The sequence below is a fragment of the Canis aureus genome, chromosome 13 (assembly GCF_053574225.1).
Source record: "Canis aureus isolate CA01 chromosome 13, VMU_Caureus_v.1.0, whole genome shotgun sequence".
Classification (NCBI taxonomy): domain Eukaryota; kingdom Metazoa; phylum Chordata; class Mammalia; order Carnivora; family Canidae; genus Canis; species Canis aureus.
In genome coordinates, this window is record NC_135623.1 from 28,214,958 (window position 1) to 28,242,948 (window position 27,991).

The window sequence follows — 27,991 nt, forward strand, 5'->3', positions numbered from 1 at the left end:
ATTTAAATTGAAATCAAGTACATGGTTCCCTCTCAAATCTATCTCTAGTCCTAATACTATTTAACATCTTTCAAATGATTATCACAGGTGGAAAACAGCATCAGCCACTACCCAGTGATCATATAGCTAGTAAATCCTAGAGCTGACACTAGAGCCAGGATTGCTCTCTTGACCCCAGAACCACATTATAGTCTATTATTTAAGACATCATGTTGCCTGGAATCTAGTAGATCATCAATAAATATTCTTGAAAAAAATGAATACAATGAACCCTTTATTAATTCAGAGGTCATATTTTTTGACTATGTCTATTTTCTGTTCTGTTGAAAGACAAGATAGTGAAAAGGAACCAGCATTTGCAGAGCATTAAACATTTACATATCTTAATTACTTGTCATACTTTATCTTATTCTATTCTCTTAACTATAAGACTGGGACCATTATTACCATTTTAAAGATAAGAAAACTCAAGAGTTTAAAATTTTTCTCAAGATGTCTGAGCTAGTCCATGTTAAAGTCACAATTCAATTCCAAGCCTGTCTAATTCTAAGGACCCAAAGTCTTTAACTATTATATCATCTTGCTGATTGATTTTGCTTAGAAATCTGTAGAGGCTAGTTTTTTCTTACACCTCATTTTTAGCTTTTCATAACATATATGTCAAAAATTCGTCATATTACTTGTTTCAGACAAGTCAGAATAAAAACATTGACAAGGTAAGTCACCTATCTATTTACAGAGCATTGGACAGAAAACAGAGTTATGATCAATATTCAAGCATGTGATTTAAATCTCCTTTTGTATCTTTTGGATGTGATTTTGGAAAAAGGACAATTCCTTCTGTGTTCCTTTTACACATATAAAACATTAAAAAGGTTACTATTCTTAAAAGCATTGTCTTACACATAGGTACTGAGATAAATTCAAGTGAAATAATCATTGATTTCTGAATTACATAAATAGTAAGTCAATATATGCTTCTACTCTCTTTAATTTTTCCAGTGTACTATTGAGCAATTATTTATTCTAAAACTAAATACCAAGGATAATAAATATTACCCAATATTGAGCATCAACTATTAGGGACAATAATGTAGTGTTATTTTCTCATGTCACAGTAGAGAATAGCATTTCAGCAAAGCCTTGTACAATGATGACATATTTTCTGAATTGTTTTTTCTCACATATCTTATCTCAATATAACAAACATTTATTAAGTGCACACTATGGGCAAGGTGACACTGTGGAGGATATAAAAGGGGCTAAGATACCACTTCTGCCCTTGAGGAATTAATAATCTGATGGTAAAAGCAGATGTGTATGCAATCAACTGCAGTATTTGGAAGAATAAAGTGAATCTTTTAATAGCAATACAGAATGCTCTGATAGTGTTGAGAGAGCAAGGCTAGAGGGCAGAGTGATGTGGAGCTTGCATTGAAGTGGCAGGATATTAAAGGGAAGACATCAGTTATGAAGCTAAAGTACATATAAGCAATAACATGATAAAGGCCTGTAGTAGTTAGTGGACTGTAGAATCCAAGGGAAAGCATAGCAGGGACATTTCAGGGGAACAATCAATAATACGTGGCACTTAATCAGATGTAGGAGTAGAAATCAGGTGGAGTCAAATATAAATTTAAATTTTCTTATCAAATACTGAGCTAGGAAACATAAAATAAGAAAAAGCTGTGAGGGAAATACTCAACATTTCATTGGAAGCTTGTGGATTTTATATGCCAGGAAGACATTTATAAGTAGATAGCCATCAGGATGAAATTTGGGTCCAGAGTATAGCAAAGAGGTCAATGCTAAATATATAATGTTAGCAATAGTCTGCAAAGTAGTAATATTTGAAACTACCAGAGTACACGCAAGAATACTGAAACAGTAGATCGCTAAAGAAAACCTTGGGGAAAAAAAACAACCTTGGAATTAGATGTGGATATGGCAAAGGAAGAGCAAGCAGAAACAGACTGAAATAAAATATTAAATACCAAAAAAAACAAAAAGTGTGTGCATCAATACAGAATCAAAGCTTTACAATACAATACAATACAATGGTCCTCAATAATCCCAATGATGTGGAGAAATTGAAAATGGACAACTAGGTGTTGGATTTGACAGTCATGAGGTTCATAATGACTTTAGTTGAATGAATGGGGAAGCCAGATTGCAAAAGATTTAATTTCTATATGGAAGTAAATGCAGAAAAGTTACTACAAAACATGAGATACTGCTAACTCTGGGAAACAAACAAAGGGTTGTGAAAGGGGAGGAGGGCAGGGAGATGGGGGGACTAGGTGATGGGCACTGAGGGGGGCGCTTGATGGGATGAGCCCTGGGTGTTATACTGTATGTTGGCAAATTGAACTCATATATATATATATGAGCTCATATATATATATGTATATATATATATACACATATATATATATGAGGGTGTGTGTGTTTATAGATATACATGTGTGTGTATATATATACATATTTGTGTATACACACACACGCACACACACATATATATATATATATAGAAAAGTTTACTACTAATACTTTATAGCCAAGAGGAGAAAGTTGAGCCTATGACTAACAGGTAGTTGATGTGGAATCATTTTGGCTTAGTATGAAGAACACTGAACGAGTCGGTAAACTGGTAGAAAACAGAAAAAGAAAAGAGAACGAATAGAATTCTTAACCCAAGGTCCATAGAATAGGAGTGTGTTTGGGGCTCAATTTGGTTTTGATCTCTTAAAAGCATAAGTAATATATTGAGTGCGTGTGAATTTTTATTAAAAGAGTCATAAGATTCTCATAAGGATCCATACTCCCCATAAACCCCCCAAAAGAAATTTTGAAATCTCTGAAATATACAGAAGGAACATTTTATGGACGATACCCAAGAAAACAGAAGGAAATTAATTTGAGAAGATGTGTATTCTCATTTCATTGAAAAGCTAATCTGTGAATCACATAGTGTTTCATGTATATTTTTAAGAAGTTTGAAAGGATCTCTTATTTTAAAGGGATTCAGATCTGAATTCTGAAAGGAAATAGATCTAAAAGGACCTTCACTGTATTCATTATTTCAATAAATGGTTACTGAGTCTCACTTGTCTACTCTGTGGCAAGTTTAGTACAAGGTAAACTCAATTAAGCAGGATGTCTAATCCAGAACCCCTTAACTTTAGGAGGGCTGTGGCAGTGTAAGATTCAGTAATATTTTTATTTTTTTAATGTTTTATTAATTTATTCATGAGAGACACAGAGAGAAAGAAAGGAAGAGACACAGGCAAAGCAGGCTCCATGCAGGGAGCCCAACATGGGACTCGATCCCGGGACTCCAGGATCACACCCTGGGCCTAAGGCAGGCGCTTAACTGCTGAGCCACTGAGGGATCCCCAAGATTCAGTAATATTTTTAGCAGACATAATATTGAAACTGAGACATGAAGAATCCATCCATTCGCTTAACAAATGTTTATAGAGTGCACAAATGGGCCAGAAACTGTCAAAGGTGATGGTATCATGGCACAAATAAGACCAAACTTTCTGCCTGAATGCATTTTAGCATGGGAGAAACCAAATAAACAAATAGACAAAAAATTATATAAGGTCAAGTAGTAATAAGTGTTACAGAGAACATATGGGGAAAAGATACAATGACAGTGGAAGATGTCCCTATGTAGGCAACATCTGATAAAAGACTGGACTAAACTGAGGGAATAAGCCAAGCAAATATCCAGGGAAACTTTATGAGGTGTAGAGGGAAGAGCAGGTGCAAAGAACAGGGCTCATTGGGAGAGAAATGGCCGGTGTGTCTAGAGTAGACTGAGGAAGACAGAGAACGGTGGATGAGGCTAGAAAAGGCCCCCTAGGACATAGTAAGGAATTGGAATAGGAAGTTGTCCAGTGAAAATTAGAGGAAGTAACTTGACTTATTCCAGAAATTCAATTTGACTGTGACATAAAAACTGAGAGAAGCATGGGGAAACGAGGTTGGAGAAGTTGGCAGCATCCAGAAAATAAAGTACCTTGTAAGCATAAGGAATTAAGACATGTCCTTAGACCAAAAGTGAGCCTTGAGAACTTTAAATGGGGGAATAACATAATGCATCAGTTTTGCATTTTTAGTTTTATGTTTTTGCTGGGTACTTTATGAAAAACGCTTTGGCAGGCGATCAAGATTGTCTTTGGAGAGAAAACATCTAAGTTTCCCCAGACTCATTGTCTTTTGTTCTTTAAACTAGTACCTTCTCTGCTAATAATGGGACTTGTTATATATTCAAGTATTTGGGGAAAATTAATTTGATGTTGGTATGTAGGAGAGATTGAAGGTAGAAGATTATTCCAGAGATGGTTGTAGGAATCCAGTGATAAAGACTTGAATTGGTGGTTTCAATCTATTAATGGTGGAAAGGGAGAGAAAAAAAAAAACAAGATGCTACTGGAAACATTAAAAATCAATAATTGATAGACTTGTGGCTGGTTATAAAAAGAGGAAAGAGAGCCAAGATGACTCCAAATGGTGTTGATGATGAAAGTAACCATCATTTTATTTGTGTGTTTAGCCCATTGTAAATCAACAAATGAATGAACACATGACCAAATGAGAAAGAGGGGAAAGGAGGCTGAGTGAATTAGTTTTAGTTTGGGGCATTTTGAGTTGGAAAACAAAGTTTAAAAATCTGCCTAAATTAAAACATGTCATCAGCATACAAGGCCCACCCTATACTATTTCAGCAGTATCATTAAAAAAAAATAGCCAATTTAGCTAGGTACTCCTATTATTTTGGCCATCCATTGAAAAATACAACACAGTGTCATGTCACTGAGCATTAGCCTAAAATCCTGATAGCCAGGTTCAAATCTCAGCTCAATCTCTCACTAGTGTGACCTTTATCAAGTTATATAGTCATTACATTTCTGAGTTTCCTAATCTATAAAATGGAAATAATAGTATTATCTTCCTCATAGAATTGTAAGGACTTCATAAACAAGCCACAAGCCTTCAACCAAATGCTTGAAACCTGAGGTTTGTAGAGCAAAGAAATTACTAGATAAACTAATTATCCAAGATTCTCAACCAAGAGATACTATCTGTGTACAAGACACTATTGAGTACAAAGCTTCAGACTGAAATAGATATATTCCAATATAGTAAATTTAGGTAATTATTAACATTTTCTTACTTTGCATTTGCTAAAGTTCTAAGAGTTTTCAAAGTAAATATATTTCACTGATTTATATGTATATATCTTAAAGATCATTAAAATAAAGTAGCTATTTTTTTTAGTTTAAGTAATCTAAAATTCCATACGTATTATGAACAAATGGTTCAGTCATTAATTGGGATTTAACAAAACTTTAAATAATAAATATACAAATAATAAATGGAAGATATATCATTTAAAAATAGGTAATCAATAAAGTTTAGAATCAAAAGTGTGTGGCTACTATTACATGAACAGGCTATTTCAATAGAGTCTTCCTTGTTCTATTGCATTATACTTGTTATGTCTGGGTTTTCTCATATCTGGGTTCTTCTGACACTGATAATAGGATATAAAAATGTAGAATGTCCTAAGTATTTTATTCAAAATAAACTCTTCTATCATAAAGTACACTTTAAAAATTATCATAATTTAAATAATTTATTGTTAAGATCTTTTCTTCTCAAAGTATACCCCCTTCTCTAAATTATAAAAAATTTTATTGTGGCTTAACTATAAATATCACTAACTTAATTTATTTAGTGCTTTCTCACATTTAAAAAAAAAACCTAAAATCTATCAGATAATAATATAGAACCATTCTATCATCAGTTTACCCGGTCTTCATTATTGTAGTTAATTTTTCATGATTTTGTTGCCTTGTTATGAAAGGTTATATCTTTTGCAATTTCTCACTGTATTTCTCAATGTATTTAAATACATTTTCTAAAATATTTACCATGTATATATTTATGTCTTTATTTTTGTATTTGGCCCTCCAACATTGGCACTGGTAACTGAATTTAGCAAAGAATAACAGTTTTAACTGAGCTTTCTAAGAACTTAAGCAACATGAATGTGGAGACTTTGTCTTGCTTGCCCTTTCAACTTCAGACCTACAAAAGTACCTACCGTAAGGTAGGTGCTCAATAAATGTGTTGACATAAAGTGAAAAGAGACAGAGGACAAGCGATAGGGGAAAATGAATTAATCTTATTTTTGCCCTCAAGATACTTAAATGCAACATAAGGATATATAGTATGTGCATAAAAAACATGAACAATTCGTACAGTGATATACATACTCTTCAATGTCCTGTAGTATTTCCTGTATAGCATTTAAGAATGGGAACCTCTGGGTTGTAGTGCTTTCAAATTTAAATCTGTGTTAACTTTATATTAGGAAGAATAATTTTATCAATAATGAGGGTAAAATAGCTGACCCAATAAGACTTAGTATGTGGTAGTATTTTAATTCAATTAATTTATCCAATCCTTTTAACAGTTAATACTGGAGAATTATTATATCCTATTTTTTTTATGAGGAAATTAAGGAATATAGGTAGGAAATCATAGAGCCTGGATTTGAACTCAAGCTGACAACAGTCCCAATGACAACCAAAAATAAGTCTTTGAAAGATCCATACAGTCCTTTAAGGTAAATATCACTCAAAAATTTTTATACAAGATTCTGTTCATTTTTTCTTAAATTGAATTTATAGTAAAATAGTAATGGTTATATATAACAATGTAAATGTTACCTCAAATTATTTAAAAGTTTGAATTTGTTAAATAGCATAAGTGTTAATAAATTGTATTTAATCAAAAAATTTATTGGGCAGCCTGGGAGGGTCAGCGGTTTAGTGCCGCCTTCGGCCCAGGGCCTGATCCTGGAGACCTGGGATTGAGTCCCACGTCGGGCTCCCTGCATGGAGCCTGCTTCTCCCTCTGCTTGTGTCTGTGTCTCTGCCTCTCTCTCTCCCTCTCTCTCTCTCTCTTCTCTCATGAATAAATAAAATCTTTAAAAAAATTTTTTAATAGAGTACCTTTTGAAACAAGCAACTAAAGAAAATCCAAGAACATGTCAATGTTCCGGTTCTACATTTTGTATCTCTAGATTTCTAATCTTGCCTACAAATTATTGCTTGTTCTCTTTCCCCACTCCACTCATACATATCAGAGAGTCTGCTGGAACTTGAGCAACTGATTGCTATGCAGAGTACATGTTTAATCTCTTGGTTTATTCAATCCAAGAATTATTGCAAAAAACTGAGGCTGTGACTAACTCAGTGCTGTAAAATTAATTACTTTGGCTTTAGTCTCCTAAAATGCTTTTTGTATATGCATACACACACCCTAATACATATATCCTCTCTCTCTCTCTCGACATATATATATATGTATATATGTGTATATGTGTATATGTGTATATATACACACAATATGTATATATATATACACACAATATATATGTACTATATTTAATATTGCATTTTTATTTTATTTATTTTTTTAGAGATTTTATTTATTTATTCATGAGAGACACACACAGAGAGAGAGAGAGAGAGAGAGAGGCAGAAACACAACACAGGCAGAGGGAGAAGCAGGCTCCATGCAGGGAGCCCAACATGGGACTCGATCCCGGGTCTCCAGGATCACACCCTGGGCTGAAGGCGATGCTAAACTGCTGAGCCACCTGGACTGCCCTAATACTGCATTTTTATATATACACATACACATACGTTTATATGTAATGCATTTTACACATATACCTTCCAGAAATCTATTCTTTCAATTTTTACCTGCACTTCAGATCAGAGTTCACCTATATTCCAACAGTGGTCAACTGTTGCTGGTGTTGCTTTTGTTAGATATCTGGTAATTAATAGACCACTAACAATGGTCAGTGGGATCATGTGCACTTTGGCTAGTTTTAGCAGATCTTTAGACTAGATTCCTTTCTTTAAAAAAAAAAAAATGTTTATTCGTGAGAGACACAGAGAGAGGCAGAGACACAGGCAGAAGGAGAAGCAGGCTCCATGCAGGAGCCCCATGCAGGACTAGATCCTTGGACTCCGGGATCATGCCCTGGGCCGAAGGCAGATGCTCAACCACTGAGCCACCCAGTCTTCCCGACTAGATTCCTTCCTTAACTAAATTTATCTTATAAAGCATTTTAAACTTTTTGAATAATTTAGAATCAAACGTGAATATATTTCTCTTTTGTAAATTTATTTTCATTTGTCCCCACTAACAAAGGAATTGAGAAACTGAAGGCAATCAGTTGAACAAAAACAAGTTGTCAAAATTTGCAGTGTATTCTATGTTGAGACTTCAGAAAAAAAAAAAAGATGAAAGTAGATGCATTGTTTGTGTATTAAATCAAATAAGAGAACCAAGCTTTTGAAATGTGCTTTTTCTGATTAATTCAAGAGAAAAATTATATAAAATTTCTTGTGGCTTTCATCTTGCATTGACTAATATGGTAAAAGGATTTCTCTCTGACATTTTTACCAAAAATGTCCCAATTCTAATAATAAAACAAACACTTATTTAAGTATTTTAAGCTGTTTTAACTCTATATTTCAGAGAGTTTGTAGACTTCTTGGAGCTGTAGTCCTCACCAATAGGTAAAAAACTGGGAACTAGACAATCCGTAAAGTATTTTTGCATTCTAACAAAATTTGCAAACATTTTCTCCTAAATTATTATCTTAACTACAGAAGAATTCTTTTTCACTTGAATGGTACAAGTGAAAGCCTATCTCTCCCACTTTCTCCCCTACTTTTTGCCTTTGCTCATTGCAGACAAGATTTTTCTATGCAAGTATTCCATAGGGCATCTTGGCACAAGGGATTTTTGAATGCAATTATTCTTTGAATTGTTATGTGCTGGGTAATTTACTGGTATACCATTTGTGATCTGCTTATACATAAGGTCAAAAACCTGAGAAATGCATCATAAACTAGTCTTTTATATTGTCTTTATCAAGGTTCACTGGATCTTTTAACCTACATTGACTACTATAAAGTTAATTTTCCATAATAAAGCAATATTCAAATCAGCCTTTTAAAAATCACACTATAAAAATGAACATACGTAAGTCAAAATTAAGGGCGTCATAAGCAAATAACCTTTGGCACAGTTACTTTCATGTGAGGTTTTATTTTTCATACATTTGTTTAACCCAAATTGGTTTTATTTATACTTTTCTCATAAGCTACAACAACTCTAAAGACTGTTCTTAATGACAAATCACCAGGAGCATATTTTGTTATTCTGCTATGTTCCCCTTCACTGCAAAATTGACCTCACATGAAAGTAACTTTGGGAAAATAAGAACACTAGATGATTGCTAGCATCTGGGAAGCAATTTTCGGAATTATCCATTCATTTGCACATTCAAGATATATTTGTTAGGCTACTATACTCCACACCAAAGATGTTCCAGGCCCTGGATACTTATTAGTGAACCAAACTGGAAAAAAAATAAAAACTGTAGCTCCCAGAGATTTTTGTTGAGGTGGTGGTTGCAAGAGGAGGAAACAAACAAGCATATATGGATAGTAATAAGTACTATGAAGGAAAACATGGCATTATTTAAAGGAAAGTAAATCAACTAATTTCTAAATCAAAATGGTAGGTTTCATTTCTAAGGATAGGTAGATTTCTTTTAATCATGATACCTATCCCCAATAACCCTACTCAAAAGTAACTAAAGGGATTAGATCTTGCAGTGGTTCCTCATGGTTCCCATGCCTGCCTCCAGCCCTAATTAACACCTTCTATGCTTCTCTATGCACACTAGATTACAAACACATTGATTTTTGTTGTTGTTGGTTCTCAAACACATAAACCTCCTTTATTCCACATATTGTTCTACCTTGAATCTAATCTACCCCCTTTACCCCACCCCAGCTCCAAATTCAGCTAATTCCTAAATGTGATTTCTGCATGGGAGCCAACTCTGGATGAGGCTCCCTGCTCTCACTCTCCTAGCATTTTGACCTGTCCTTTTAGGAACTTATTACAATTTCTATTATGTAATGACATAAGGCATCTTGTGTATTTATCATCTATCTCTTTCATTAGCCTGCAAGCTCCATGGGATGAGGGGAGGTGGGGCACTGGAGGCAGCTGCTTCTGAGCCTTGCCAATGTACTTTCAGTGTCTTGCAGCCTGCCTGATACAAAATAAGCATTTAAAATATTGTGAGAGAAAGAATGATTTTCCATAAAAAATATCTCTGGTTTACAGCACATGGGTTTATGCAACACATGGCAAAGTGGGTTCTGGTGAGAGCTGGTAATATCTTTTAAACCATGTGACTAAGCAAACGATTCTAGTTGAATCCTTGTGTTTTTAAATCTGTGTTACACACTGTTCCTGCCCCAAACTCTGCTGGAAGTCTACTGCTTGCTCACAGGCTCACAGTCTCAATGACAGATGGTTTTTAATCTTTGCTATTTGGCTTCCAGAGTGGGTGGATATTGCTAACTCATGTATTCTCTCCAACATGTAGAAAATGACTCTGGTGGCCATACTCTGTAAGGAAGTAGATACTTTCTGGGATCTGTAGCTATGGGAGAAAGGTTTTAAATGCTTTCAGGTGGGAAAAAGCCACTTTTTCCTTGGAATTATTGTTGAAAATAATCCAACTGTGAAAAGCCACGGTTGTGTTAATCATAAAATAGTTCCAGGACTTCACTGTTTCATCAACTCATGCCCAGTACTCTGAATGGCACACATACATATCAGTAGAAACATACAGTGTTGGTAATACTTCCTACTTGTTTTGACATGAAAAATGAGAAATCTCCTTGAGAAGACGAAGAACCCTTTCTCAGCACCTAATATGTTCTAAATTTCCATTGTGGCACTTATCAATTTATAGAGTGATTTTTTTTTCTACATCTGTCTCTCTAACTCCTTCAGCAACAAACTGTCTTTTCTCTTCTTATCCCTAAGACCTGACCAAAAAAATAAGGTCCATGATACACATTCAATTAATACTCATTGAGTAAATCACAGATAATAAATAAGTCCCTACATTGGAAACAGCTTGGGTTGGAGGAGACACTCCCTTATCTATTTCAGCCAGGCAAAAATGGAGCTCGGAAGCCACTCAGGAAACCAGGCTCTCTTATGCAGCATCTATTCCTCTAAACCAAGGACTAAGGTTTTCTCAAACCCAATAAATCCTCAGAAGATTTTCCTATGTGGATTTATGCCAGAACAATTCGGTCCATTAGTTGGCAAATAAGGACCCCTTAACAACTGCAGAGGAACTATAAAATTCTATTCAGAATATAATGAAAGCTGCAGGGGATTGTGTATTCATTTATCTTGTAGTAGGAAAACTTGAATCCTCAAATAACAGGGTGTTGCCATGTTAGCTTCCTCTAGAGAATTGAAACCCAAGCTGTAAGAGAGTAGAATGGTCTGATTGGTATCAGAGCCACTGGAATCTGCAAAGCCTCCATTCTTAATTGGGACCAGAAGATTCAGCGATAGCAAAGTCTCCCTACCTGTGTCTCTACATACGTGAAAGGATTGTGCTACTTTACTTAATATTTTGAGATCTCAAATTCTAAAATCATGACTTAGAAAAATAATAATAAAGTCATTACTTAATAGCCTAAAATATAAGGTAAGGGGTTGCTCTATATCAAAGAATAGATAAACGCAAGAGAAGTGCATTAAAACAGAGCGAAAGGAAGACAAGCAAAAGGAAAGGAGTGGAGGGAAAGAAGGAGAAAGGATGGGAGGAAAGAACAAAGTAAGGGAGGAAGGGAACTGTTAAAATGTTTCATCAAGCTACTCCACATCCCCGATGTTTTGTATGTGCAGTATTTCAATGTCCTTCCTAGGTAAATAGCAAGGCTTTTCCTTTTTATTAGCACTGCTGCAGCTGCTGTTGCTTACAAAGAGATTCACAAATCAAAATAGATTCAGTTAGCTTTTCAATAATTCTAAAAGGTGGGGGAACATTGCCAGGGAAGCCTAGCACTCCAGTATCCTAACAAGGAGTCTTGTTAGCAAAACAAAGTGTGAATTGCTTAGAGATAATTCCCTGCGGTTGGTAATTCCACTGGGCTCCTCAGTGGCAGCACGAGCTATTTCTCCTCAATAGACCAATGCCACCGAACAGAATGTGTCAGAAGAAATGCAAAAAACGGGCTTTCTTGAAACATTTATTCTCCTAGATTTTTCTTTATGTCAGCATGATTCATACTTATTGGTTCTTAGCCTGGAGCACCTAGCACAACCAGGAATTGAGGAAGCTAGAGCAGAGTGTGAATAATGAATGAGCTACATAAGCAGAAGTCCATACACCCAATCAGTAGCAAATGCAAGTGCAGAGTTGCAGGCCAGCATTTTCATGGATTATTTCTATTATTTTCTCTCAAGGGAAAACACGAAAACGAGAACCAGCAAGAGCTTGAGTGACAAACGCCTGGCTTGAGATTGGAAGACTGTTTGCCTATTGCTTCATTCCTCGAAATTGCATTACAACTGCCAGATTAAGGTATATGGAAAAAAAAAAACGAAACTTTGATAGGTTTTGTTGATGCATCCCTCTGTCTCCATATATATTCTTGTGATGTGGGGGGGGGGGGAAGCATTTGTTTAGAAGACTGAACGAAAAGTGTTTCATGATATTAAAGGAAATATTAATATTTTTTGCAACTTCTGAAATTATTACTAGTATTAATGCCCTTGAAGTGCTAGTTTACTTGATGAGGCACTGGTCACTTATATAACATTTGTGCTTTCTCTCACTTTCATTTTGTACTTCATCAAATCTGAAGTTGTCATGGTTCATTATCTGTAGATGATCTTGGGCAGCCTTGCATTCTAAAAGAATATGCCACGGCATCTGCCTCTGTGCTTTTGTGCCCTGCTGTACAGATGATATTTCAGCATGAGTATTGGGTAAGGGGGTGAGAGTGGAGGCAAGATTTGTCTCAGGCTGATGATGTTTCTTTGTGCCATACTATGTCTTCTTCTTTTGTGTCTGCCTGATTCAGCAACGAAGTACATATATCACATTGTGACTATTACATATGTTAGAGTACATAATTGGGGTTGTAAAGTATATGCTTGAATGTCTTAAATAATGAATTCCATCAAATTCAATTACCATTCTTGGACTCTTCATTAACCAATCAAATTGCTTCTTTGGTCTAAGTCATTTCCAAGACACTTTCGTAGGCATAAACACAATTGTATGAAGTAAATTGGGGGTGATTAAATTATCTTACTAGTCATTATTTGAAGTCCCATGTTACTGAAGTTTTGGATTCCTAAAGAATGGACTTCCATGTTATTCCCATTCTATACAGGAGAGAGGATATTGGAGCATAAGATTATGTCTTCAGGAGTTTATTTCACTATTTGCATCTTTACTCTTTTTTTTCCGAGGAAGTGGGTTACAGTAGGTCACCAATACTAAAATTACATAGAAGTAAACCAAGTCTTATAAAATTTATGGACTTATTAAATAGATCTGTCCAACAGGCTTGTGTTATACCACAAGTCCTTCACCTTTCCAGAATGAACTGTTCAATACCAGAAGTTTCTCCCGTCTCTCATGCAGTGTGATACTTCATTCAGTCTAAGATCACAGTTGTTACTGTTGAGGCATGCTTTTTTCCTAATTCTCATATTTTCTTTGCATGGACTATTTTTTTTTTAAAGATTTTATTTATTTATTCATGATAGTCACACAGAGAGAGACAGAGAGGCAGAGACACAGGCAGAGACACAGGCAGAGGGAGAAGCAGGCTCGATGCACCGGGAGCCCGACATGGGATTCGATCCCGGGTCTCCAGGATCGCGCCCCGGGCCAAAGGCAGGCGCCAAACCGCTGCGCCACCCAGGGATCCCTGCATGGACTATTAAAGTAATTTTTAAAATACATATATATCCAGAGCCAAACGTACTTTACTTTCCTAGGAAATCACTGTCACCATGCTAATGTATAATGTTATTTCAATAACTTTACCATGAAGGACATGTGCTGATGTTGTGGCATGTTCCCTACACTTAGGTTTCCAATTAGTATGTCTTTGTCTTCTACTCTCCCTTGGCCCAACAAACATTGTCCATCCTGAAGCCTGAGTTCATTCATTTATTTATCCAATGATGATTTTGTTAAGTACTTCATATGCCAGTCATTTTTCTAAGCCCTATGTCCAGGCTTCTGTTCTCACAGCATTTTCATGTTAGTGTAGAGGCAGACCTTTCTCAAAGAACAAATACATAAATATACAGATCCACTAAAATGTTGGTTATCCAGTATCTAAAATCATATTTTTTCTACATCTTTTTTTATACAAGTTTTTTCCAGTGATCCTACTCTTTAATCTTATTGATTCTTACTGTTGTCAACCATGCATTAAAATTGATCCTATCCACATACTTCAACTCTCTTAAGGCTTTACATTTCCTTAAATGGAACATACAAGGAAATGTATAAATTTACATATTAGACAAGCTGTATTGCCTGAAAAATCTAATCCAGATAGCTGGGCCCAAATAACACCAGGATGGCTACACTGTGGCCAGTATCAAATCAAATACCCTACAACCCATTCACAAAAACTATCTTTTCTGATCCTGAGGTTTTTCTTAATTATATTTTCTAAGGATTAAGTGTTCTATTCTGGAACACATCAGAATAAATCTTTTGCTCCATTGTTCTATCAGGCAAAGTGACTTTGGTACGGATTAAGTTAGACTAGCCACTTTTTAATTCTATAAAGATTGTATGCATCTAGTCAATATAGAACAACAATAGACTCCAGAGGATTCATTGTGGTAACAGAAAAAATGATTTAACCAAAGATACTGGATATAAAGCAGAAAATAGATGATAAGAATATACTAGGCAACTTATATATATTTTTAATATAAGAAGAGATAAATCAATATCCTGAAAAAGTCGTAGAAATTGTATATAAGTTAATAATTTCCCTTAATTATCACTTAAACTAAAAACATTTAAATGCAGCATATAGAGAACCACTTTAATAATAAAAATGATTTTTATATTTGCTTATGTTGATACTTATTTCAGCCTAATAAAATATTTTATGGAGAGTGAAATATTTTTTATCATAATTTAATAAAAGCAAAAGTTTTGATGCTTTCATCAGTTTATTTAGTGTTGATTCATTTTTTTATTTGAATATACTTTTTCCAAGTGTTAGGCATTAAAGAATCTTTATTTTACCATACATTTAACCACCTAGTTCACATGGACATGGGAGAGAACTTGATATAATCTTACAGAGAAACATAACCAAAGTAAGAAATGTATAAAATAGATAGGAGAATATATTTTATTATTTATTTTATTTTATAATATTTATTTATTTTATTTTTTATGAGAATATTTTTTTTTAAAAAACCCAGTAAGAATATGAAACAACAGAGGGATATGTTAAAGGGTAGAAAATTACTTCAGGTGCTATAGTAATGAGCTCTGGAAAGCTGTCCATTCCCTCACATTGTAAAACTCACACTTAACTACCTGAAGCATTGCCTAATTTTACTACATGCATCTAAATTAATTATTGATTACAATTTGTATCGGCAATTCTGCTGAACTGAGCTGAAGCACTCACCACTCTTATTCATATATGCCTATCTTCACAGAAACATTATTATAAATATTTCTAAATATATAGATCAGTGCACAAATACAAAAGTAAAAATCCTCCAGGGTCAAAAAAGGGACAACTCAAAAGCAGAGTACAAAGTAGAAAGACTAAGAGCTGATGTCATGACTGAACAGGCAGGGATGCGTCCCTTATCAAGTCTCTAATGATTAGGGATCTGGAACTGAAAATCTCATATACACTCAAGACCCAAGAAGAGCTGTCTTCTCTTTGATGAAGCAGCAAGAAAATTGTACCCACTGATCCACGGAAGTGACTAGAGCTTGTCTGCCTAGGAATCTAGATGAAATGGGGAAAAAAGTAACTCTCCTGTGACAAATAAAAACACCAAGCTGTGGTATATACCACTATGGGGTTTAAATTTATATTATTCACAGCACATGAATCCTTCAAAATTTTATTATTTTATTTTATTTATTTTTTTAAGATTTTATTTATTCATTCATGCTCTCATGAGAAAGAGAGAGAGGCAGAGACACAGGTAGAGGGAGAAGGAGGCTCCACACAGGGAGCCCAACGTGGGACTTGATCCCGGGTCCCCAGGATCACGCCCTGGGCCGAAGGCAGCACTAAACTGCTGAGCCACCCGGGCTGCCCCCTTCAAAATTTTAAAGAAACTAATGGAAACCTACAATTTTGTATAGAAACATATCTGGGCCAGAAACACAGGACCCTTTAATTAAAAAAAAAAAAAAAACAAAACTCTGAAAATGAATTTATAATTAAATAAGGATAAAGCCCTCACAGGAGAATTGTCCAACATAATGAAGAATAATAAGCAGACACCACAAACTAGAATTCTAAAATTTTTAAAAATAATTGCAAACATAAAAGGAAAGAAATAGGGACACCTGGGTGGCTTAGTGGTTGAGCGTCTGCCTTCGGCTCAGGGCATGATCCTGGGGTTCCAGGATCGAGCCCCGCATTAGGCTCCCTCCAGGGAGCCCGCTTCTCCCTCTGCCTGTGTCTCTGCCTCTCTCTCTCTCTCTGTCTCTCATGAATAAGTAAATAAAATCTTTTTTAAAAAAGAGAAGAAATAGAAACCAACAGGAGGGCTTTATAAAAATAAATTAGCAAATTTGAAAAAGAAATAATACTCAAAGAAAAGAAAAATATAGTTTTCAAATTTAAAAACATAATGAAAACTTTAAGGAGGAAGAGAAAAATGGCCTAAGAGAATATTAGTGGCTACAAGTTAAACCTGAAGAAATTATCAAGAATGAACACAAGAGTGTTAAGCTATGGAAATGCTGAGAGATATGAAGGAATAATATGAAGAAGTACACCACATACCTCCTAGGAATTGCAGGTGGATAATTGTAAGATAATAGCTGAGAGGTTTCTGTGTTTGAAGAAAGACATAAGTACCATAAAGGATCATTCTCAGTCACAAGCCAAATAAATAATAACAAATTCATACATAAATATTTTAACAAAAAAAAAAAAAAAATATTTTAACAAGCCCACAGAGCACCAATGATAATGCAAAGACCTTAAAAAATCAATTAGAGCAGATAGTATATAAAAAAGCAATGAAAAATAATAATTTCAAGTGTTGAAGGAAAATAGAAAACTCAAATTCCATGTTTATGTAAACTATTTTTTCAAGAGTGAGAGCATATTTGTGCATATTTGTGAAATCCTGGTTGTGAATGTGTTAGCCTTAAAAAGTTGGTTATTCTATGACTCACTAAACCAAAAGACATTATCATCCATGGAATATTGTTAAAAGACCAAATTCATTGGTAACATATCTTTACATATCAAATGTATGAACATTTTAATGGCCTCAGAGAAGAGACCTTTGGACAGCTAGTTAAATGGCCTGAAATGTGGAAACTATGCACTGCCTTGACCATTTACCTGTTTTGGGTTGTAAGCCATACCACTGCCATTCTTCTTAGGAGCAACGTCAAGTGTGAAATCTGTATGCTTTCCTAGGTTCATCCTTTTAATTCTTAAATAAATATATTTATTAAGAATTCTTAAATAAATAACTGTCATTAGAGTAGCCTTATGCATTGCAAAAGGCACATCCAGACTCTTATATGTACATATACATGTGCAAATACCTCTTTTGCTCAAATATTCTGAAGTAGTGTGAAAATTTTATAAATAATTCAGTGGCTAAAACTTTCTACTGACTCCTTGTCCAGCACACTTAAGAAATATAGGACAGCTGAGCTAGAAGTTGTAGAAAAGATTGTTGGAAGTCATCAGAGTAAGTTGTTACCAGACAGCTTATGATCATTCACAACTTCTCTGTATTGAAACCAGTAATTCTGTGAAGAAGACAGAGAGCATAGACTAATGACTGAGCAGCTTAGCAAGACTGTGCCTTTACCTGGGACAAAAATTTAAGAGTTCCTAAAAAAAGGCCCAGTTATGAAGACAAATGTGTGTAAATAACTTCTCTACCTCTTAAATTGGATAGAGCATTTACAAATCAATTATAGTCCTTTATATACCTGTGATGTTTTCTTATGTCCTGGACAGAATGTGTCAAGATAATTAACAATTCAGAGCCTCCTAGCAAGACAGTGATATATAACTATTATATTATTCCCGTTCTATTTAATTCTCAAAGCTAATGTACTTATTTGTTTAGATGATCATAAATTAGAAAACAATAAAAGAATGGATTTAATAAAAAAGCAATAAACATATTCATGAAAGAAATACAACTCCATAAAAGTGAATTAAAATTTGCTATCAAATATATAGAAAATTAGATGGAGTTTTTGGTTCACAATAGCTTGCTGATTGGCAATATTAAAATGCTGTTAAAAATGAGCCTTATTATTCTAGGCTATATATGTAGAAAGAGAACAGGAATAATTCTGGCCATGATCACTATGCTGGAGAACTAAATTCAAATTTAAGTCCATAACTGAAGAATATCAAGAATAAAAATGTAGAAGGAGCAACAAAATTAAAGTTTGTGGAATAATCCTGTAAAAAAAAAGAATAAGGAAATTTCAAGATGTTGAAATGAGAAAACACGAAGCATCAAATATGGTCATAACATAAATATATGCCATTACAAGAAACATTGTACACTAAGGACCAAAAGGAGAGAAACTTATTTAAATTGTAGAAGAGTAGTAGATGCGATGATGCAACATTCTGCAGGAGAGAATGTTGAAATCTACTTCTGAATTTGTTAAAAAATGATTTTTATCTTTTCTGAAAACTTTTAATACAATTCTAGCTGACAATGGAAAGATGCATTTTTTTAATATTTCCTAACTCTCACATATTTATAAATATTGAAGCTGCACTTGGAAAGCTTATTGTAATAAATCTGAAGGTTTTCTGAAATATGAGCACAACATGACAGTTTTCTAGGTGATAAGTTATTTTATGATTTTGTTATTATGCTTCAAATGGGCAAAGGAAAATCTGAAAAAAAAAAAAAGAAAAGAAAAGAAAAGAAAAACAAAAAACTTCTAGGAAAAAAGTATCTTTCCAGAATGGCTCCCTGTCAAGATGGCAACTGAGTACAGAGACGGACTAAATTAATCCTTTGGGTTTAATGGTTGTTTTGATGTTCCATAGGAGAAATGATCATTCTGTCTTGGCATCCAAGAAAGCACTCCTCCAGGGATAGGGTGATCTTGCTCACATTCCTCATACCCCCTACATTTTAATGGGCACATTCCAGGCAGAAAACATGATAATAAGTTTTATATGTTGATTTAGAACTTTTAATTCTAAAAACTTTGGAGATTTTTAATCTACTTATGTTTAACTTTGGGGTATAAATGTAAAGATACTTGGCTTTATAATTTAGTTGCTTGAGTAACTTTTTTAGACTGATTTATGGTCAGCATGCTCCAAGTTTATCTCAGATGCAAAATTTCTCCTCATGCAATTAACCCAAATCAACAAAGGAAATCATTTCAAAAAGTATTCATCCAATTAAAATTGTATGTAGTCAGGAAAGTTGATATTAATCTCTTTTCATTTACCAACATCCTTGCATTTTTCCTTATAAAAGCACTTTGGAGAAGGTAGAGAAATTAAAAGAAAATGATAAGAAGGGAAATTTATAAGCAACTTTAAAAGCTATATACAATTTTGCCTGATTTTCATGTAGCCTAGTATTCAATTCTTAGCTGGTCTTCTCTGATTCCGTCATGCCATAGACCGGAGAGGCAGTGTTTTCCCATCAGTTTCTTCTGTATAGATAAAAGCATTCAAACCAAACATCTAACAGTTTGTATTTTTCCACTAAAAGAAATGTCTCTGGTGAGTAGGAAAGATGATTTACGTGCATGTACCTGACCTTATAAAAAATAATCTTTGTGTTCATCATAAAGTTGAATTTATATTGCTATCAAACATTTACTCCAGTTCCTTTTTGTATATCTCTAATATACCATTTAGGTTATAGATCTCTGATACCTGAGAACACCGGACAATTGAGAGAAATCCATTGTGTTTCCCTTCCAAATTTTTTTTTTAAAGTTGGTAGTTTTTCTGCTTCCTTTAACGAAATATAATTTAATGGTTACAAAAATGTTTGCAAAGCTTTAGCTAACACATTACTAAGACCAAAAATTGGCCTTCCTATTATTTACTGTTCAGAAAGTAAATGGTAAATATATTTATTATTTATCTGTAAGATGGAATAAAAGTTATTTGGCTTCTTATACCGAAACCTCTTGTTTATATACGAGGAAGTTCCTAATGGGAAAAGAACTCTTGTACATTAAGCCTTTCCATTCATATTCTGAAACTACCTTTTTCACCCTGTGGAATAGAAGCCATATATTTATTTGATATGGAGGCTGAAATTTAGTTCATGGAACAGAATATATACATCTTTGTTTGTCTCTATATAATAAGATTCTAGACTGTGATGAGTGGCTTTCCATATACACATGAAGGATTAGATGCCTATCTTTCTTCTTTCCCAAAATGCCATCAGCATTGTCAGGCCTTGAATGTAGGTGGAAAACTGACTCAATGATGCTCGTGTTTCTTGCTAAAAAATAGCCACAATGCAGAATAGAGCAACACTGAAATTTTATGAAGCATGACCATGAAATAGCAAAACTCCTCCTTTTAAAAAAGCTCGTGTACTAGAATTTATATCCAAATGAGTGTTGTCTTTCACTGCGGTCATCTTAGATTTTAAAAACGCTGCCACTGTTGAAAATATTTTGGTACTGTTTTTAGAGCCAGTTATGCACAAGGAAGCATTTTCAACAAACCCCACGAAGGCGCTGTGTTAATTACCATCAGCGCAAATGTGGAGGTGGCCTTTCTGGGACATTTCTTTCAATGAGTTTTTTGACCTCATCAAGTATATTTTTATTTTAAATAGTCCTTTTATCCTCTAGACAAAAAGATAGATATATTGTATAGAAGAAGGGTGCTGAGGCTGGTGGGCCCATGAGGTCACATGTTGGGTAAAGAAAGCATTAAACTCTTTCCAGATATTAAAAACAAAAAACACACAGGAAACACTAAGTTTCAGGCTGGATCGATGAGTATGGGCTCATTGTTTTACTCACTCCCTGTTATATCATTTAGTTACATACTCATATAAGTATATAAGGTCCTTGGTAGAACCTGAACTATACATAATCCAACCCTGGTACTGCTTTTAATTGGGACATGGAACTTTACTGGAGCCTGTAGTACTCTGCATACCCAGTTACCGCTTGATAGTCAGTTTGCATAGGGATGTATACAATGGACCCTAAGAAGCCAGTTGATACCGGGTCCAGATGGATTCACTGATGAATCTTACCAAACATTTAAGGAAGAAATTTTACTAGTCCTCTAATGTCCCTTCCAGAAGATAGAAGCAGAGGGAATACTTCTAACTCATTCTATGAGACCAGCATTATCCAAACACCAAAACTAGATGCATGCATTACAAGAAATCTACAGACCAATAGTCCTCATGAACAGAGATGCAACAATCCTTGACACCAGCCAGACTATAAGCAGTCACGCCAGGTGAAAACTGTAATGGAGCTTGGAGGGATGCTCCACCTCCTATAGGAAACTGTTAATTTATTCAACCAGCATTTACTGTTCAGAGCACTATTCTATACAGTCATGAGATCACACTTCCTACTAGCCCTCAGTCACTTATTAATTCAGTCATCCAACAAATACTTCTCGAACCTGTACAACGTATCAGGCATTGTACATGGGGTTGGGGGATACAGCAGGGAGTAAAATAGGCCAAATAACTGCCTTCGTGGAACTTACATTCTACTGGGGAAACTGACAATAAACAAGATCTACATATAAAATGTAGGCTTGTATATAATAAACATACAACCTGTAAAATTGAAACACGTCATTGATATGTGCATGTACATGGGGGTGATATTTGCATAGGTTGTTCAGACATGGCCTCTTTCAGAAGGTGACTTTATGCAAATCCCTAAAGTATGTGAAGGAGAGAATTTTGACAACATCTCCTGGAAAAGAGAAGATAGTTGGAGAAGACACAGTAACTAGAGAAGGACGTGAGAAGGGATGTGCTTGGAGATGAAGTTGAGGAGCTGGGTTGACACTGACTCATGCGTGGCCTTGTGGGAAGTGAGACGGAGCTTGGCTCTTCCACCTCATCTAATGGGAAGCCACTAGAGGGTATTCAATGGGGAAATGCCATAAAATGATGATTTTAAAAAGCTCATTATAGGACGCCTGGGTGGCTCAGTGTTTGAGTGTCTGCATTTAGCTCAGGGAGTGATCCTGGGTCCTGGGATCAAGTCCTGCATCAGGCTCCCTGCAGGGAGTCTGCTTCGCCCTTTCCCTGTGTCTCTGCCTTTCTCTCTCTGTGTCTCTCATGAATAAATAAATAAAATCTTTAAAAAGAAAACTATCTTTAAAAAAAATATAAACATACCATTCCAATTTCTGTGCAGAAAGGTATATTTAGGTGCCAAAAATACAGGCAAAGAGCAGGAGAAGTTATTGCAGTATTACGAGCAAAGAAACTACCAGAGTTCAGTAGCCTTAATGAGGCTCGTGAAAGGATAATGGTGAGAAGAGACTTGAGACATATTTTGAAAGTAGAACCTCTAGGACATGTTGAAGGATTAGTTATGGGGAACAAGAGAGAAAAAAAATAAATCAAGAATTCCCCCTACGTTTTTGCCTTAAACAACTTGGTGAAACCATTTACTGTGATGGGAAGGACCCAAACAGGAACAGGTGAGGGAGGAGAAAACATGTTTTATTCTTGCACAGCAGTTTGGAGATTCTCACTGGACTTCCAGGAGACATCAAATAGGCAGTTAGATATGGGAGGCTGGCCCCAGGGGAAAGAACTGGGATGAAGACATAAGAATGAGGTTTGCATGAAGTAAACTCCTCAGTAGCAAATTAAGGAACACCTTACTCAAAGTTGCTTAACTATCAGTGACACTTATTATATCACCTTATTATGTCTATTTATTAATTCTAACTTTAGGGAGTACCAGGGTTGATGCTGCAGATAATTGCTATCAGAAGCCAGGTCAGCTTCTATGAGAGTCTCCTGGCATATGCCCCATGTTGGCCACACTGGTGCTGCCATCCTAGTATCAGGTCTTTTCATGGCAAGGGAGAGAGCAGGATCGCTGAAAGAAGAGAGTGTGGCAGAAAAGGGCTTTAAAAAAAAAATACAGCTCTCTCTTTTCTAATTGGAGAGCAAAATCTTTTTTAGAAAATTACGAAGAGACTTCCCCAATGTCTTCCTGCTCAGAGCAATATCGAATGCCCATCCCTAAACCATTCCTTGCAAAGGGAGAAGGGTATTATCTAAACTTGATAAGACAAGCATGAGTCATTTCTTCTGGCTGAGGTTCCTTCGTTAATGAAAAAGTAAGGATATATTGGGAAGGTAAGCATCCATGTCCAGTACACGAGGCACTGGCTTGGAAATGGTATTTAAAATCAGGACAGGATGATGACACCAAAATTAGATCCACTGTACACTCAAAATATTTTTACCTTCTCTCTGTAATGTCCATTTTATATGGCCGCTGGTAGAACAAAATCATACACTCACCTAATGTAACACCTATCAGTTAGTTGCTCTTAGAAGTGAAAGAAAAGCAAAACCCAGAACTTAAGCTGGTAATTACGAGGATTATCTCTTATCATAGATGAGAATTAAACAGACACATGCAGAGACATGCACACACTCAGTATAATTTCCAGTTACTTCCTGTTTTTATGAGAGCTTAGGGGAAACAGGGCCCAGACTATTTTGATCTTAAGTATATTTATTATGGACTTACATTCAGCCGATCTAATGGCCATTCTATCTTCATGAGCCATAATTTACTCATCTTTGAAATACCTCACAGCTTTTTCCCTTTGCTGTTCATTCAGGATTTTTTTTTTCCTTTTTAATTCACATTTTTTACTTCAAAATACCAAATGAATTAAAGTACCTGACTGTGCTTTCCTGGCCACAGTAACTGGTCTAAGGATGGGCACTAAATGCAGGCAAGTTAATTATGAAACTCCTTCCCATGATTATAATGACTTTATCCGCACATACATTTTTATACTTGTCGGCTATTAACCTAGGTTTTCCTCTCTTAATTTAAAAATGGAGTGAGAACAATGGCCTGCAATCTTGTACTATGTTTTTACAATGTTAAAATTAGTCATTGGCTTATAAGCCAAGATACAAATAAAGACCTTTCTTGTGAAAAATGTACCTATATTTGTGGGCTAAAAGCTATAAATTGGAATACAGAAATATCATAAAGACTATCTCCACTGGCTCCTTAGTTTGCCTATCTACAAAACATGCCTAGTAAATTTACTAAATTCATTGCCCTTTTTTCAAAGCCCACAACCATAAGATATATATCTCATTTGGCCTACTGAGTGACCCATCTAGGGAAGGTGCTTGATTAAGTTATCTGAAATGCATTTGCTGAGTGACAGGAACCAAAGTAGACATTAGAATTTTTCATGAATAAAATGTGATCAATGCATCTGAGTGTTTCGCAGCCTTGTTGGAGACTGCCCATAGTATATTGAATAAAATAAACAGAAAGGGGAACAAGAAGTGTCTAGGATAAATGAGACCTGGAGAGAGAAAGATCTCTGAGAAAAAAAAAAAAAAAAACACAAAAACACAAAAACCAAGAGTGCAGATGTAAACATATTTGATTCAGGGACTATGCTAGAAAAGTTCATGAAATCAGTAAAACAAAGAGGGGTGGTGAGGAGATTAAGAATGGGGAAAAGACCTGTTGAAGAATCAGAAATGGCACCAATCAGAAATATTAGAAGGAGAGTTTAGAAAATTCACAGGAGGGGATCCCTGGGTGGCACAGTGGTTTGGCGCCTGCCTTTGGCCCAGGACACGATCCTGGAGACCCGGGATCGAATCCCATGTCGGGCTCCCGGTGCATGGAGCCTGCTTCTCCCTCTGCCTGTGTCTCTGCTTCTCTCTCTCTCTGTGTGTGACTATCATAAATAAATAAAGATTAAAAAGAAAATTCACAGGAGAATAACCTGAATTACAGAAAATCAGCTGTTGGGTTTGTACACATTTAGTAGAAGGGTCACTGGATAGGGTTTGAACATAAGCTTACGGATGTGAATGTGTTAGGTGACCTGTGAATGTCGCCATCCACCTGCCACTTCCGTGAGCGGGGTTCGTAGATACCAACTGTTCATTTCTTTACCGAGACTCTCCCGAATGCCAAGTGCTGTGGCAGAAGCGAATAAAAGGCTGAGGCCTCTGTCCTCAGGAAGTCATCATCTCTGATACACAGATAATAAGTAATGTGATAAGATTTATTTGCCACGATTCCTATTATTGTACTTTCCCCCTCCCCCACAATTTAAAAAACTAACCCAGCTAGCCCATTGGCATCTAAATCACGACTCTCTGGTCTACTCCATCCTTCCATACTATTACTTTGTTCTATTTGTTCTACTATAGGAAAAAAAAACAATGCGAGTTGATAACTGCATGTGTTTTCAAGTACAAACTCTTATCTGTGTCTGCTGTATCGCACTGTATTGTGAGAAGTCCGAAATTCAGGTTCTTTCTGAGATTTAATTATCTGGTACTTTCCTACAGCAGTCTGTCTCCTATTGACATGTCAAATTTCATTTTGTTCACATATCTTTGGTGTGCGTCTCCTTGATATTGATAACAGTGGCTGGTGTAAGAGCTTATCTACTTTTGATTCTGAAAATGTAATAAAGAAGGGAAATACAAAGCAACAGCCAGATGTACTAGTTATGCAAGCATCCATCCAACCTCTCTATCAGTGTTGGGGGAATATGGTATGCACGCTGCAACTCCGTCTCACTGCTATCAAAGACAAACACCAGTGGCAAGGGACAGCTACTTCTTTCACAAGTGATTCCTTTGAAGGAATAAATTATTGAAACAAAACAAGCTAAAATAGTCTTATGTGAATCTTTGTTTTACTTTTAAGGTATCATCATTTCATGAACGGGATTTGATTTTTTTGGATTTCTTTTGAACATCTTTTTTTTTTTTTTTTTTACTTCAGAACCACAAGGCTTTTATTCTTGCCTAATGATTTAGGAGTAGAAACGTTGTGAGAACTAGGAGAGATTGTATTTTTTTGCCCTTTTTAAATTTTAACTATGGTTGGTCCATTTGAGTAGATCTTAGTTAAGTATCAAAATTAAAGAAATGTTTGAGAGAAAACATAATATGAAAAGATAACCTAAGAAGTGATGTATTTTTTGCCAGCCCGAGCAGGTTCATCCATTTGTAAAGGCCTTCCAAAAAGGGAATCTCACAACATCTTGTAGAAATTCTTCCTTGTATCTAACCCAAATCCTTTATTTTCTGTATTACCCTGGTGTTTTCTCCTTTCTTAGAGAATTTTTAGTGGAAGATCATGTCTCTTTGACTTACAGCCAGTTCCAAAAACAAGACAATTAATGTAGACATTTAATAATTGTGGACCCATTGATAATTGATGCTGTTTCCTTTGGATTTCACAGGTAAAAATAAACTTAGATTTATAACTAAAAGAAGGGAAGAACCAGTCATTTGGAATCATTCTATATAAAGGATTTTTCATCATTGATCTAAAATCACAAATCAGACATTTTTATCCAAGAAAATTCTAGAGAAATAAATTTTATTTCCAAATGTGATTTGAAAAACTCACAGACAGTGAGCCTTGCCCTTTCTATGAACTTTTTCCCAGGTTAACAAGTTTTCTTAATCCCATCATTTTTGGTGCTGTTTATAAAACTAATAGTTGCATGTAAGCACTAAATTTATTTATAGATTTTATAAAATTATGTTGAGTTGTTTGATGGGTAAGTGTGTTATGCCAAGTTGATTTGGTTCTATGTGGATTACTGTTTGAGGGGATAAAAGCTGATTAGTTTGTAGTGAGGGTTATTACATGAAGAGCCATTATTTCCTGGAACATTTATTTTGGGCCCTTCCATGGAGTCTGAAGGCCATGGGCAAGCTGAAGGACAGGCTTCTCACCAAGGGCATTGTCCCTCTCATACTATCAGCCTTTTCTCCAACTCAGTATCACCCTGGGAGGAAGATTAATTTGTAGAAAAAAGAAAGGGATAGCTCCTTCTTTACCTATGGAGCCACAAACAGCAAATAATGCCTGGAAGTCATTTTGGAGGGTTGAAATATTTAAGTTTTAGAAGCGGTTACCCCCAGACTCGAATCTTAACTCTACCAACCACTTGTGTGTGGTTAGGCAAGGTGATTGACCTCTCTAGCATATTGTCTTTCATATATAACAATTTATTTCTTTTAAATTCTTTTTATATGTGCAATAATTTTAAGAGTCCTCCCAACATTATCTCAGACAGGAAGTGAAGGTAGATAAGGTTTTCTAAACTCCTTTGACTTCTAGTTTGTCGATGGCATGAGGTTCTATTAAGAAATAAAACAATGCTTGTTTAATACAGGTGGTGACCTATGAATGGGTCTTGGAATCATACTAATGGTTTGTAACCACTATTTGACATGGAATAGAATAAAACAGAAAATATGTTACATCAAATGCCATGAAAATTAATACTACTGTGAGACATTTTACTTACATATTTGCACTGTGTGCACTGAGTAGTGCTATAAATATATTTCTTACCATGTGTCAAAATTTGAAAAATCTTTAAAAGATACTGGTTAGAGAGGTGGGTCATGCAGTACAAGGTGAAAAGAAAGCCAAAAAGAATCATCATTCAAAATAGCACAGACCAGCTCTTCAGGAATCCTGGAAGCAAGCCGTGTAGTGATATCTCCAATGTCTGTGACTGCCTTGGGTCTTCTTGGTAGTCACGTTGTGGCATTAAGTAAAGTTGCTGAGCTG

General features: G+C 35.3%; 1 protein-coding gene and 1 long non-coding RNA gene across 5 annotated transcripts in view; one reads left to right on the forward strand and one right to left on the reverse strand.

The window, feature by feature from the left end:
- Positions 1 to 27,991, forward strand: part of SYT1 (synaptotagmin 1) — a 537,260-nt gene that overhangs the window by 108,770 nt on the left and 400,499 nt on the right. For all 3 annotated transcript variants that reach the window (XM_077845608.1, XM_077845610.1, XM_077845609.1), the window contains one exon: positions 12,397 to 12,514. The gene's annotated coding sequence lies outside the window, so the exon portion shown is untranslated. The remainder of the gene's footprint in view (positions 1 to 12,396; positions 12,515 to 27,991) is intronic.
- The window catches only part of LOC144282229 (uncharacterized), a 182,051-nt gene that overhangs the window by 52,984 nt on the left and 101,076 nt on the right, over positions 1 to 27,991 (reverse strand). The gene's annotated exons all lie outside the window — the stretch shown is intronic.